The sequence below is a fragment of the Lytechinus pictus genome, unplaced genomic scaffold (genome assembly GCF_037042905.1).
Source record: "Lytechinus pictus isolate F3 Inbred unplaced genomic scaffold, Lp3.0 scaffold_19, whole genome shotgun sequence".
NCBI lineage: Eukaryota > Metazoa > Echinodermata > Echinoidea > Temnopleuroida > Toxopneustidae > Lytechinus > Lytechinus pictus.
Window position 1 is genome coordinate 1,956,241 of NW_026974140.1, and position 16,155 is coordinate 1,972,395.

The following is a 16,155-nucleotide window of genomic DNA, read 5'->3' on the forward strand; positions in this document are numbered from 1 at the left end:
TTCTCCAGTTCCCTGACCCTGTCTGTCTGTGCGGCCGGCCGTGACAGCTTAGCAACCTAACTAAGCGTACCCGATTGCTAGCAGCATGTTTGCTGTGTCCGTGTATTGCTTAAGTGTAGCTGGCTCGTACGCGCGCTTGAATGTTTCCCCCGACGCATTTTCTGGATTTTTCTCTGTTTTTACATTTTTTTTCACTCTTTTTTTTTTCAAATAAAAATACAAAAATAAATTGAGGCGGCCTCAAAAATTGAAGCGGGCGGGGACGAGAAACATTATTTTACTTCATTTTATTTTTATTTATTTTACTCAGTCTAGTCCAGTCCTTCAGGCACGCTTCACGACTTTGCTAAGCAATACAAATTGGGTTGAAAATGCGAATTCAAGGAATGTTTTCAAAATCTAAGGAATTTTGGGAGCTCAACAACGGAATTTTGATTTTAAGCTTGTGAAAGCACTGCGCGCGCAGCTGGAGCTAGTGCCTAGGCTATTGCACCGTGCACCGCGTTTGTTAGTTCTCCTATTCCTAACTAGCCGACACCGACAGCGAAAGTCACTCACTGATTTATGAAATAGTAATAGTCTACTCTGGGGCTCATTCATTGCATTTAGATCATAAAAATAAAAATCAAACATCTACTTTGCATGGAGGCTGGATCTAGTACAAAATCGGCCTAAGTTTCCACCTTGAAAATTAGCCTGTCAATTGTCGTACCGAATCTAATTTAGATATGAACTTTGCTCTCGTGCCAACAGATAGGGTCTACGTGTAATACACTTGCAAGTGAAGATTGTGTGACCGGGCATTTTGATGAATTGAACAATGATCCATATAAGTCTTGTTTGTGACATTTTCTACCCAAATATATTACCAATTTCCAAATCAAAATTTTCTTTGACTATCAAAGAAGTAGACTTTTAAAGGATGGAATATGACTTACCAGTTTCTGAAAGATTGGATGGGATTTGAAGTTCAGCATACCACTTCTTGGCGATGGGATGCAGGGACGCTTTGGGTGACGCTATGATGTTGACGTCACGGGATGCGTGGACCAATCAAATTATTCATGTGCCCCAACACTTTTAAATTGGTTAATCCAGCACGATTGTTATATGGTTAAATAAACACTTTCACCGTACGCGACATCTCGTAACCATTTTTCTACCATTAAAACTGTTAATGTAGCGTTTTACTATTTCAGCAATATTAAAAGTGTTAGATTCAACACTTTATTTTTAAGAGTGTAGAAGGGGTTTGCCAGTCATAATGGTAGATGAGGGTCGCTTTCCATAATAATAGAAAGGGTTCGCCAGTCATAATAATGGATGAGGGTTGCCAGTCATAACTGATGGAATGAATTACATAAGGTTGATTGTTATGATCCAGCGCACATTTTGAAAATAAATATGGATTTCTAAAGACATCCAATCGTACCTTTGATCAGTATTTGTAGCATATTTCGGACAAAAAGGTCATGAAAATGTTCATTTTAGGCCAAAATAAGGCCCGAATGACCACTGCTATTGTGATTTGGCAAATGAAACCACTTTATTTTGAATCTGGGTGCATTTTTACTTAAGATAGACCCTTTAAATTGCATGTAGCTACAAAAGCATTCTGTTAAGGGATCATTTTTCAATGAGTGGTTAAAATTGTCATTTTTTGTCAAAATTTGGCCAAAATGGCGTGAGTACGGTCAATAAGAGTGACATTTTTGGAATCAGCGCTCAATCTTACCGCGGATAAGCTTGTCAAACCTTCCCCACCAAAAATTCTGAATAAAGCCCCCTATCTCCTACACAAATATCCTCTCCCTCGATCACATACACACACCCCACCCTCAATCACAGCTCTCATGCTGATAATTTCTGCCCATATCATATTCAAGATCAACTAAAAAAAAGGTACATATAGAGTAAAGACATTTTTCTCTTTAAAAAATCTTTATTGAAAAAGAAGGCTTTTAGAAAATACTGTGGTACAGGTTTAGGTCTACACTATCCTAAATGCATATATTCAAAGTAGATTTCCTTGATATTGGAATTATGCACAATCTACACCTTTTCCCCAAGACAAAACCAATTGCATTTTCTAATATATACATTACACCCCCTGCATATACTGTAGAATAAATCATATGGACATGTCAAACAAAATGTTGTAAGTAACAAGTGATTTTATATGATAAATTAAAACATAATTATTTCAATATTGGGTGTCATGAACATCCCATATGTTAAGGTTTTTAATGTCTAAAATTTCCATGATTATCAATGTTAATCTAAAGGATGATAATTTAATAAATTAATATTGCACACATTCTTACAAAATGTGTTCACTTGGTTAATTGCACTGTGATGAATGAAGACTATCATGATTATTAAAACACTTTAAACTAGTGTCTAAAATCAAGGCTTTGTTGTGGGAAATATATACATATAATTCATGCCTTATTGTTAGGTTTAAGAATATAAAATGGTGAAAACCATGAATCAACATATTAAACAAATGCTTATTAAAAAGATTATGCTACACCATGTAAAAGCTTATTTAACAAAATAAAATGACAATATCTGTCATCCTGATTTTGTCTTGTATATCAAATTTATGGTAGCCATTTATACGAAATGAAAGCCATGTTGGAAACAAATGGTAATAAGTTTGCTATGCTTTTCATCTTATTTAAAACTCTGGACTAGAAAACCTCACAGATCTCACATGGGAAATATGACAGATCCACCACAGCATCCTTTAAAACCTTGCATTTTCTTGTGTATTCTGGGTATTTAAAATAAACAGTGCTAATGTAATAAAAAGCTGATTAGCTTATTAGGGCCAATACTACTTTGGTATGTTATTTAAAATCGTTGACACTCCTATGAAGGCATTTCTAGATCTGTTGAATGGTTAAGAGAGGACAAAGAGACTGAAAACTTGCCCCTCCCCCCCCCCCCCCTGAAAGTGGGGAACTTTTTTTGCTTGTCAATTTGTTGTGGTTGAAACCTTTTTTGGGGGGCTTTTTAGATATTTCCTGTGAAAATTTGCCCCCCCCCCTGGATTACTAGATCTGTCCGTGAAGTTGATATAGAATCCATAAAATATGAATTGGGATTTAACAAACTTCCCACTTCATCACATACTTCCTTCACAGACAATTAACTCTAAGTACACAGACACACACTGTGTCCAGATTATCACACGCTCACCAGGTCATAGTTGAGGACTTGAGATGGTGTTGCACAGGGCTGCTATAGTTCGCATTAGTGCATTGAAGGGGAAGTTCATCACCCTGATAATAAGACAGTTTTTATAAAGGCAGAAATATAAAGAAATGTATGTATTTCAATTTTTTGTGACGTCAGACAAGCAGCACATACATAATGCTGTGTCATTGCACTTTTTCTGCAAAAAATGAAAGTGTTTAAATTGAGCAGGAATAGATCATCAGACACCTCATGTCACATCTCTTTTTATAGGAAAATTATTTTATTCATCATGTTTCATTTAACACAAAACAAGCAATTTTGTGTCTCGCCCACTTATGAAAATAACCAGAAATATTTTGATTTGCGAGGGCATGCAACAGATGTATCGAAACTTCATTGTGAAATGACTGGGATGGAATAACACTTGTCATAGGAGCCTTGCTTGTAAACTTTAATGCTGACCTGAAAATAACGCTTGACCTTACCATGTGACCTCCGACTGCAGCATAACATGCGGGTCGCCTAATCTACTTTCCAAGTTTTGTTGAAAAGTGACTTACGGTTGCAGAGTTAGGTGTCATAAGAGTCTTGCATGTAAACTTTAACATTGACCTGAAAACGACCTTTGACATTACCATGTGACCTCCAACTACAGCATAACATGCAGGTCCCCCAAGTCCATCTACCATTCAAGTTTGGTTGAAAAGCAAGGTACGGTTGCGGAGTTAGGTGTCATAAGAGTCTTGCATGTAAACTTTAACGTTGACCTGAAAATGGCCTTTGACCTTTACCATGTGACCGCTGATTGCAGTATAACATGCAGGTCCCCAAAGTCCATCTACCATCCAAGTTTGGTTGAAAAGTGACTTACGGTTGCAGAGTTAGGTGTCATAAGGTTTGGGACAGACGGATGATGACAGACGACATTTGGATCCCTAAGTCTCGCCTTTACCTCTGGTGGGCGAGACAAAAAAAGTATGAAGCAATATTTGACTGGTTACTCCTTGTTTTTCCACATTTATAGGCAATATTTGACTGGTTACTCCTTGTTTTTCCACATTTATAGGCCCATAACTAAGACAAGTGGAATGCCTCTGGCAGTCTCACCTGCATCACGCGATTCAATATAGCACAGTGCTGACTTTGAAAACTACTATAACTCGCACAAGATGTTCAGTGATACTTGGTTACTCTTATTTCCATGTTTTATGAACTAGACCAATACACTTACAGAGATATGATGGTAATTCAACAAATACCTCCAACATGGTCAAAGTTCATTGACCTTACATGACCTTTGACCTTGATCATATGACCTGAAACTTGCACAGGATGTTCAGTGATACTTGATTACTCTTATGTCCAAGTTTCATGAGTCAGATCCATAAACTTAGTTATGATGGTAATATAACAGATACCCCCATTCGGCCAAAGTTCATTGACCCTAAATGACCTTTGACCTTGGTCATGTGACATGAAACTCTTGCAGGATGTTCAGTGATACTTGATCAACCTTATGTCAAAGTTTCATGAAATAGGTCCATATATATAAGTTATGATGACATTTCAAAAACTTAACCTTAGGTTATGATGTTGATGTTGATTCCCCCAACATGGTCTAAGTTCATTGACACTAAATGACCTTTGACCTTAGTCATGTGACATGAAACTAATACTTGATTAACCTTATGGCCAAGTTTCATGAACTAGGCCCATATACTTACTAAGTTATGCTGTCATTTCAAAAACTTAACCTTAGGTTAAGATGACGCCGCCGCCACCGCTGTCGGAAAAGCGGCGCCTATAGTCTCACTCTGCTATGCAGGTAAGACAAAAAACATTACTTTTTTAATAATAATAATATAGGGTATTTATATTGCGCACATATCCACCTTGTTAGGTGTTCAAGGCGCTCCTATATTACCCGGCTAAGCTAGGCGTTCATAGCGCACACAGCTTTTTAAGGAATTACTTCCTACCGGTACCCATTTACCTCACCAGGGTTGAGTGCAGCACATTGTGGATCAGTTTCTTGCTGAAGGAAATTACGCCATGGCTGGGATTCGAACCCAAGACCCTCTGTTTCAAAGTCAGAAGACTAATCCACTGGGCCACAACGCTCCACAAAGTTTTAGTTTTAATAGCTGAAAACTGAATTTATTTCAAATCCTTGAAAATTTCAACATGAGTGTCACTATATATAAACGAGCACATAACACGCCCGCCTGTAATTTAATGTGGAAAATTGGTCAAGCAAGAAAAGTGGAAGGTGGCGACTTTACCTTAAACGGTCTGACCTCAAAATCAATAGAATTCCTGCTGGGATCTATGCTAGTGTAATAAACATGAGCCTAGGTATTAAAGTGAATTAAGTTATCGCATTTACAAGGACTTTACAAGGTAGAATAAAAGCAGGTCACTGTAACCTTGACCTTTGGACCTCAAAATCATTAATCTTCCTGAGATCCATGCTGGTATCATAAACTCCAAATTACATACATGTAAGTCTAGGTTAAGTTAAAGTAAAGTTATCACGTTTACAATTTAGAAGAGTAAGATTAAAACATGTCACTGTCACCTTGACATTTGAATTCAAAATCAACAGGCTTCCTGGGATTCATGCAAGTACCATACACATTCAATATCCAAAGTTATCACGTTTACAAAGACTTCAGAAATATTCATGAATATTCCCAGGGATCTACAACCCTAGCTACTCTCTGATTTATGAACTTGTTTTTGGTGGCATAAATAGCTACTAGCTAGTACAGGATTCAAATCAAACTAATAACGGTAACTGTTTCCCTGAGGTGAAAAGTGGGCTAGACATAAATGGCCATTTACACAGCTAAACAAAAACTCTCCATATTTAATGAAACTCATGTGTTACATAAACAACAGCTGCCCAGTACTCTGCCAAAGTATGGCCGCCATCTCGGAGACTTGCATTAAGTATGTCGATACGTCTCTCCAACCTCCTCCATTTTCTTTTGATCCTAGGAGGGCGATCCCCACGAAGGGCCTTTGCCAAAGATGGCTCAGTCCGCTTTCCTTCCTTCTTCATGCGACGAATTACTGCCCAGAGGGATGGATGAGCTCTTCCTATCTGCGCATTCCATCGCCTATGGAAACCTATTTGGAAAAAAAATTGCTATTAAGTAAAAGGGGGTCCATCCAATTAAAAAAAATGTTTTGAATCATTTAGCAACACAGAAACAGTGACAATTTTATCAAGATCCAATGTAAATAGGAGTGGGCTATACATGGGTCAAAAATACTTTTTTGGTAATTTCAATATGACAACAGTTTTTTTATTCCTTTTACCTTATCTCAACATGAAATGACAATATTTTTTGTCTCGGGTCCGAGAAAAAAGTGTGCTGGGCCAAAATCCAAAATGGCCACCAAAACCCCCCAAAATCACAGTTTTTTGGTTGAAGTTTGAACTTTTTCTCCTCTTTCTTTCTTTCTTTCTTTCTTCATCCTTCTATCCTTCATGCTTGCCCTTTTTTGTTTCATCTATCTTTATTTCCTATCTATCTTTCCTGAACCTTTCTCTTTATCTGTGTTCATTTTTCTTTCTTTCTTTCTCTGGCTTCTTTATTAAATTTCTTTTGAATATAATTATTTTTCATTCTTTCTTTCCTTAATCTTTTCTTTGCTTCCTTCTCCCTTAATTCCTCTCCTTTTTTATTTTTGTTCTTTCTCTCCTTCCATTATTTTCTGTTTTCAGTCTCTCCTCCCTTCATCTTTCCTCCCTCTCTTTCTTCCTTTCTTTCATTTTTTTCTTTGAATTATTTTCCCTTATTCTTTCTTTAAATTCTTTCTTTCCCTTCCTTCCCTTTTTCACCATTCCTTCCTGTTTTCTTCTTTCTTTGTTTGTTTCTTTCTTTCAAAGAATGAAGGAAACATTTCCTTCATTCTTTCTTTCCTCCTCACTTTTTCTTTCTTTTTTCTCCTTCTCTCCTTTATTTCATCTTTCCCAAATTCATTCATCTTCCCTTCCTTTCTTTTTCTTTCTTTCTTTCTATATTCATTTCAAAGAATGACGGAAACCTTTTTTTCCTCTCTTTTATTCTTTCTTTCATCCTTCTTTTATTCTAACTTTCTTTTATTTTTTCCCCTTCATTTTTTTTCTTTATTCATCTCTTTTCTTTCGTCTTTTCACCCTCCCATCCAGTTTTTTATATTTTTTTCACAAGTCTAACACTGTGTAGCCTTCTTCTTTGTCGATTGTCCCGTATTTCATTTTGTGAAATCTGGTCTCCCTGCCTAAGATAATATTTTAAAAATACCCACCTGTTGTATATTTTTGAATTCCCATGGCTTTTTCAAAGTGTAAACTTTTTTTGATACACACTGTATATATATATATGCTACTTAGTTCATAAATTGTGTTGATTACAAAGATTTTGGTACTTAACAGTAACAATAATTTTCATGAATCAATTCCTTGTCAAAGGAAGTCTTAGAAAATAGAGAGAGGAAACTACAGAAATTGTGAAGCCCAAGAGAAAAGAGAGTGATGTTGGAAAGAACCAGAAAGTAATTAGTGTTAAAAGATACAGACCAAGTACCTGAGAAATAAAGAGAGGAAGGGGGGATCTAATGCAGAAGTCATTACTGAATGCTGATTTGGAAATCTTACTACCAGGTACACCTAAAAGTCTGAAAACAATGACTGGGTATCTGATATATTGCAGCAAAGTGCATGTACTGAAATGCAAAGGATAGCAAAAGCGGCAAATCATTTTCCCTTTTACAGGAGGGGGTTTTGTATTTTCAGTGAGGTTAAGTTCCCTATTCGTTGGTGAGGCTTTATCCTTTTTGTCTCGCCTGCGTAGCGGAGCGAGACATAGGTATCACTATTTCCGGCGTCGTCGTCGTCAATAATTGTGTTGTACACCCAATAACTTTCTATAGCTTCGAGGTGGGATCACCAAATTCATACCAGAGGTCCATCTCCTGGAGGCACAGGTCAAGTTTGAATATGAGTCAAATTTGAATAAGGTCAAAGGTCAATGAACTTTTCATGACTGGCACTGTGCTATGTTGTACACATAATAACTTTCTATATCTTCGAGGTGGGATCACCAAATTCATACCAGAGGTCCATCTGAAGGCACAGGTCAAGTTCGAATATGAGTCGAAATGTGAATAAGGTCAAAAGTCAATGAACTTTCCATGACTGGCACTGTGCTGTGTTGTACACACAATAATTTTCTATAGCTTCGAGTTGGGATCGCCAAATTCATACCAGAGGTCCATCTCCTGAAGGCACAGGTCAAGTTCGAATATTAGTCGAATGTGAATAAGGTCAAAGGTCAATGAACTTTCCATGACTGGCACTGTGCTGTGTTGTACACACAATAACTTTCTATAGCTTCGAGGTGAGATCGCCAAATTCATAACAGAGGTCCATCTCTGGAAGGTGCAGGTCAAGTTCAAATGTGAGCCGAATGTGAATAAGGTCAAAGGTCAATGAACTTTCCATGACTGGCACTGTGCCGTACACACAATAACTTTCTATATCTTCGAGGTAGGATTGCCAAATTCATACAAGAGGTCCATCTTTTGAAGGTGCAGGTCAAGTTCGAATGTGAGTTGAATTTGATTAAGGTCAAAGGTCAATGAACTTTCCATGACTGGCACTGTGCTGTGTTGTACACATAATAACTTTTTATATCTTCGAGGTAGGATTGCCAAATTCATAAAAGAGGTCCATCTCTTGAAGGTGCAGGTCAAGTTCAAATGTGAGTTGAATTTGATTAAGGTCAAAGGTCAATGAACTTTCCATGACTGGCACTGTGCTGTGTTGTACACATAATAACTTTTTATATCTTCGAGGTAGGATTGCCAAATTCATAAAAGAGGTCCATCTCTTGAAGGTGCAGGTCAAGTTCAAATGTGAGTTGAATTTGATTAAGGTCAAAGGTCAATGAACTTTCCATGACTGGCACTGTGCTATGTTGTACACACAATAACTTTCTATAGCTCCGAGGTCGGATCGCCAAACTCGTAACAGAGGTCCATCTCTTGAAGGTGCAGGTCAGGTTCAAATGTGAGTTGAATTTGATTAAGGTCAAAGGTCAATGAACTTTCACACTACTTTGTTCCTCTAGTGACATGAACTTTATAATTTTATACTTTTTAACACTAACATTTTACTTCAGAACTCAGTACTCTCTATACCTGAACTAGATTTTGTATTTTACTTGTTTATTCTTTAAAAACTGTTGTTATTTATTTAATGAGCTATAGTTCTTGGCACCATTTATAATAATCACACACATTTGCCAATGGTACAATAGAAAAGCTGTCAAAGTTTCTTAAATGTTACCCTTCAGATTTGACATGCAGTCTCTTCATGACTGCAATATACAGGCGAGACAACGCTTGGCGTTTGCCTTGTTTATTTTGCCTCCCCCTCTAAAATCCTGGATATGCCTTGTCCCATATTGCCCCAGCCCCCTGTCCATGACACCTGCATCCCCCTTAAATCAACCCCAGTTGATAATGCTTCAATTTACAATTTCTATTAAAAAATGCAAATGACAAATTCAGAAAGAAATAAGAGTATGGAAGAAAAAAACACTGTATGTACAGCAGATCACATAGCAAAATATTTTATGGTAATCTTTGTTCGACCCCTGCAATATGACATAATTCATGAAGCGCATTAGACACACATACTATGAATTTGCATATGAGGGCATAAAAAGCAGAAGCCTTAATATCCCCACCTCAAGTCCTGAACTATACTACTACATCTGGCCAGGTTCATTTCCTACGTGTATAATGCAATATTATGAATGTTGTAATCTTGTTGTGATAAATTTGATTAACACACAGATTCAATGTTCTACATTAATACAACAAATTATAACCAAGTACAAGTACTTATCCTCTGCAATTACTCATCAGAAATTTTATGGGCTAATTTATTTCATGTATCATTAATATTTATCTCAAAAGTTTTATAAGACTAGCTATTACTGACACACAGACCATCCATAGTCTTTGTTGATTTGCTCCCCCCCCTATAAAGTTCCAGTTTAACACACTCCCTTGTAAAGCAGCTAATTCAGCTTGTGATGGGCTGAAGGATTTTTTAGTCCACGGCAGCAAACATGGAAAACACAATAGTTTTGGAGAAAATATTTTTTTTTTAATAATGTTCATGTACCACTGCAATCGTTTGGTAATTTTCAATTAAATCAGGAAGGTATAATTTGCAACATGAACTGGTTTGATGTTTCTGGATTTCATCACAGAAGCCATTCACAGTGACACTACTTCTAGGTAATATATCAATATATTTTTTCTCTCCAACTAGCACTTTAGTTTTTTAAAGGTAAATGAAACCTTAGGAACAAGAAGGCTTGTGTCGAAACAGAAAAATCAAAGAATAAGAACAAAGAAAGTTTGAGAAAAATCATACAAATAATGAGGTTATGAGCATTTGAATATTGCAATCACTAATGCTATTGAGATCCTCCTATTGGCAATGCGACAGGGATGTGTGATGTCACATGTGAACAACTTTCCCTTTGATGGATTATAAAATACCCTCAAAATGTCTCTTTTTGCTTTTTCTTATGGTGATACAGACTCTTTATCCATGATGTATTCGTTAAAAATCTGTATGACATGCCCTTCTGTAGAAAGAACACATGATTTACTGATAGATGTACATGATAAAAGAGGCAATATATTGAAATATACACTAAAGTAATGGGGAGAGTAGTTCACAAGTGACATCACACATCTTTGTCGCATTGTTAATTTGAGGATCTCCATAGCATTGGTGATCGCAATATTCAAATGCTCATAACTTTCTCATTATTTGTCTGATTTTTCTAAAACTTTCGTTGATCAGTTTCTTTGATTATTTTTGTTTTCATACATGTACAAGCTATCTTGTTCCAAAGGTTTCATTCTTCTTTAATGAGTAACAAAGACTGCCAAATTAAAAAAAAAGGTGCATTGAATAAAATTTAATTTTGATTTATCAGATTTATGCAATTGTTTGCAATGCCATCAAGTATTATATGAAATTGTTCTTTAAAAAAATTAACTTACTTTCTACTGCGTTGTTGGTCCGGATCGCCATTGGCCTTTGGTGTACGTTCCACACACAGGGAGCAAAGAGATTGCCATGGAGGTACGTCATCTGGAAATACTCCAGGAATTCATTGAAGGGTGGGAATTCTGCCACCAGCTGAACCGTGACCGGGTCATTGCGCAGGTTGCTATTTAAAGAAATAATGCACAGAACTTAGTAAATTCCAAATAGGTCTTCAAAACATGCAAGTATATGATGTCACCATTCTCTTTATCCTGAAAACATGTCTATATTAAAGAAAATGTAATAATTTAATGACTGAATTAACAAAAAAGAACGTTTTCACTGAGAGGAAAAAATGAGCATTCCTGTAAACAATTTAATATATTTTAATTTAAATGACATTTTTTTGTTTTAGCTTCATGGTTGGACTAAACGTAAAATATGCACATTCTTGAATAATTCACTCCTTTATTTCATATAATTAAAAATCAAAAGTTTTTGGAAATATTGTCTGTTGTTTACTTGTTTCCATTGAAAAAAAAACTTTATGTATATGAAATTTATATTTAACAATATTTCTTCATTCTAGAACTTCATTCTGAACAAGAAATAAATAAATTACATGTAGATGTACTCACTCAAAGGATCCTCGAACATGGGCCAGTGGTAGATATCCTATAGCCATAATTCTCCTGACGCAGTCCTTCAAATCTTCATTGCGTCTATATGGTACTTGTAATCCTAGATCTTGTATCTTTCGGTATAGACTGCTACAAAAATGGAAATAGCATCCATATGATCTTGTCTGAGGAAATGCTGCCCGCATCGCAATCATTAAGGCAGCTTCGAAATCTGTGATACATTGTCTGGGCTCAAGTCTCCTTCCGGTGATAGCAAGGACACCATCTTTAAGGGCCTCGAGCAGCACCTCGTATTGCCTCTGGGTCTTCCCTCCGAGCAGTGCCATACCTAAGACAACAATGTAGAAAAAAATTATATAGCACAAAAATACTATCTTTTCGATACATTTCATTTCAATACATGTTGATTATGATCGAAGTATATAGCATGCCTTTACTCTGTGTATGTTTTTTGTGTGTGTGGTTTTGGGGAGGGGTACTTGTCTATCTAAGCCTGAAGGGTGTGATTACGAATTAAGTTTATTACGTTTCATTACCACATTACCATTAGAAACGCTTGACCCACGAAACACGTATTTATGTGTTTTTCAAAGCTTTTTTTAAGACTAGCCAAACGTGTTTATAGGTTATGTTCTTTTCCCCCGGGGTTATATTTTGGCGACAACTTGTTCAGGGGCCAAATCTGTAAATAAAGCCCGACTTGTTACTCACACAGAGATAAACTTTTTAGGGGGTGTTTGGAAATAAGTTGGCCACGAGTGTGTACAGCAATACACACTCTCCCCCCCCCCCCCCCCCAGCCAGGAAATGCCTAATATAATTACACTCACTCATATGATCTTAAAGGACAAGTCCACCTCAACAAAATGTTGATTTGAATAAAAAGAGAAATTAAAAGAGAATTAAAATCGGATCTAAAATAAGAAAGTAATGAAATTTTGAAGTTTTGCTTAATTTCACAAAACAGTTATATGCACATCCTGTTTGGTATGAAAATGAGGATGATGACGTCATCCACTCACTATTTCTTTTTTTTTTATATGAAATATTCTTATTTCTCCTCATTGTCAAGTGGTACAAAGATTCATTCCTCCCTGAACATGTGGAATTAGCATATATTGTATAATACTATATGCTTCAGTCAACTTGGCCTTTATTGTCGAATCTGAAAAAAGTGCATAATTCAAACAATAAAAAAACAAAGAATAGTGAGTGAGGTACATCATTGACTTCTCATTTGCATGTCACTCAGTTGTGCATATCACTGTTTTGTGAAAAATAAGCAAAACTTTAAAATGTCATAACTTTCTTATTTTACATCCGATTTTGATGAAATTTCAGCATTATGCTATAGTTTGATTTCTCTCTATTTATTCAAAACAACATATTTCTGGAGTGGACTTGACCTTTAACAGTTAATATCTGAAATGCTTAGATGAACAATATGACTGATTTACCTAATGGGATGATCCAGTCAGTATTTCTATATTGGCCATGGATTGAGACTATCTGACCATATGGCCTCGGAGTTGTCCTGAATGTCCCGTCAAAAAATAGGACAGGACATTCCTGTAGGGCGATGAGCTCTTCATCAGTAGCGAACAAGACTACCCCTTCCTCATTGTTATGGAAAAGCTTTCTCCTCTCCTCATTCCAACTCTGCGCCCATACTCCATCAATTTGCAGGTCATCAATCCTTCTTGGAATGGGTGGACATAGGGATGCCCTAACTCTCTGTAACTGACTCCTAATTTCAGCAAACGCCGGAACCTCTCTCGGATTGATATGGCCATGTTAAAAAACTATGTCATAAGCTCTTCTGATTGTAAGCGTTGGATCTTGGTGGATTGTATCAGCAACTTCATCAACGAATTGTCTGCGGCGTATATGGTCATCTTCTTGGGGATGGCTGTGATTCTCTAAAACATTACGAAGTATGCGAATCACTGGATTCTGTTCATCTAGAAGGAACCGATTTGTGATAATCGTCTCCCCACAATTTGTTCCAGGGCATCGCCAGTAGATCCGCTCTCTAGCTGCATTACTACGGTAGTATCTAGATTTAAATGTAGATAAAACGAGAGAAAATATTTTCTTTTATTAATCATATAATTGACCCAATGAAAAATATGAGCAAGAATTCATATTCTTTCATGTCTTGTTTTTTTCCTGTTTGTATATTAAGTATTTTGTTTCTTTGTTAAATTTCGTTTCCATATTTCTTATGAGCCCTTTTTTCATCCATTCAAAAATTAATTTCATTACTGAAATTAAGCAATGGATTTTCCGTACATGTAAATAAGGGACTCACTAGCAAAATACAACCTTCAGTGATTTTATGATACCATAACAAAGAAAACTTGTGCAAACATGATGTCCACTTCAGTTTATTAAGGATACTTTCCCATTTAACTTGCAATGATCACAGCAAAATAGTCGGGTAGATATGATCAAAATTATTGCATGACCGTCAAGTTGGGTATGACTGTGATTTTTTTGCTGGAAGTTGTAGTATGGGATGTCTACTTTAAGAACTTTCCCTTAATTGCCAAATAGACACAGTGTGGTATCACAACCTGATAGGGAATTATCAGTGCAAAGCTAGCTTTTTTCTACAAACTTCATTGCCATGCCTTTAACGTCAATTACTTTTCCATCAGTATGCAAAAGACTTGTAAACCCAAAATGAGAACACTGGTAGAACAGAAATGTCAGTGTCGTCAGAGAAAAAAATATATAAGCTTCTACTGCCATTACATCTTCAGAAGATAGCTGATAGCACATGGAACATGTCATTTGGGCCTACCCGTACTTGTTCATGACACAGTGGTTGTTCCCAAGGAATTAAAAGAACTTCCTTATCGATAAAGTCAGTCTCACCCTGTTTTATAGCTTTAAAGGATTAATGTAGTTGCTGGTCGGCCGTCGAATCATATACATACATGTAGTTCATACTGCAAGCGTGAATCAAAGTAACACAGCTCTTGCAGAGGGCATGTAGTTGAGATTGTTGGTGAAGGTGAATCCTATGAGCATCTGGTCGAAGTTGTATGGTACATATGGTAGTTGTGAGAGGGATATAACAGGACATGGTGTAAAACGTTAAATTGGTGTAGATTATTTGGAATCACATAAAATGATTTGATACAAAATGATACGTTTTGTTAAAGTCCTGTTTAACTTGCGCGATCATCAACCTTTCTTGCGTGTAAATGACCTAAAGGTCACGTTAACATGCTCTTCATTTTTTTTCCTAACCTTTAAATGTACATTCTATTTTCCATAAGCTTTAATTTGATACCAAACATGATATGTTTATATTGTACACTAGATAAGTCATAATTAACAGGTTGACCTATTTGAAAATGGTGTGGTTTATAGTGTCATAAAATAAAGTTGCCCAAGGTTGCCAAAGTAGCCTTTGTCATATTCTTAATCTGCACATCCTCAACGTCACTTTCAGCCAAGAATAGACTTACATAAATAATGCCTGACTTGTTTGTATTCCAAACATGATTTATATTCCACATTGTTGCATTACTTACATTGTGACCCAATTTGAACTTTTATGACCTTAGATGACCTTTAATAGCCCTGGACACTTTTAAATGTGTAGCGATTCATATTAGGATCCTATGTGGATTTTATTTTGCATTTTAATTAATGTGATTTCAAACACATATGTTTATTCCGCTAAATATAAAGTAACATTTACGAGGAATGTAACTGAAAGTTGGTGTGGTTTATGACGTCAGAAAAATAAAATTCCTCAAGATGCCAAGGTAGCATCCATTGGATTCTTGATATGCACACTCTCAAACTTAATCTTTGCAAAAAATACTTATAACACCTAACTTGTATTTAAACATGGTATGTTCCGCATCATATGTCTTTTGTGACCTTAAATGACCTTTAACTGACATATGCTTACTTTAAACGCCCTTAATTCAAATACTTTCATTTGATTTATCATTAGCTTTAATTTGATACCAAACATGACATGTTAATTCCGTAACATATGAAAATCAAATTTAAGAGGTATTCGAAAAAGTATAGTAAATGTATAGTAGTAGACTTGTTAACTGCAAAAAAAGGGGTGAACGCTGCATTTTTTAGTACAAATGTGCCTCATGTACATGTATATTCCTTGAACCCATTATCCAAAGAGACACCCTCTATCTATGCAAATTAACCCTAATTTGCATAAATTATGTAAATTAGCCTCTAAAATGAGTACTTTAC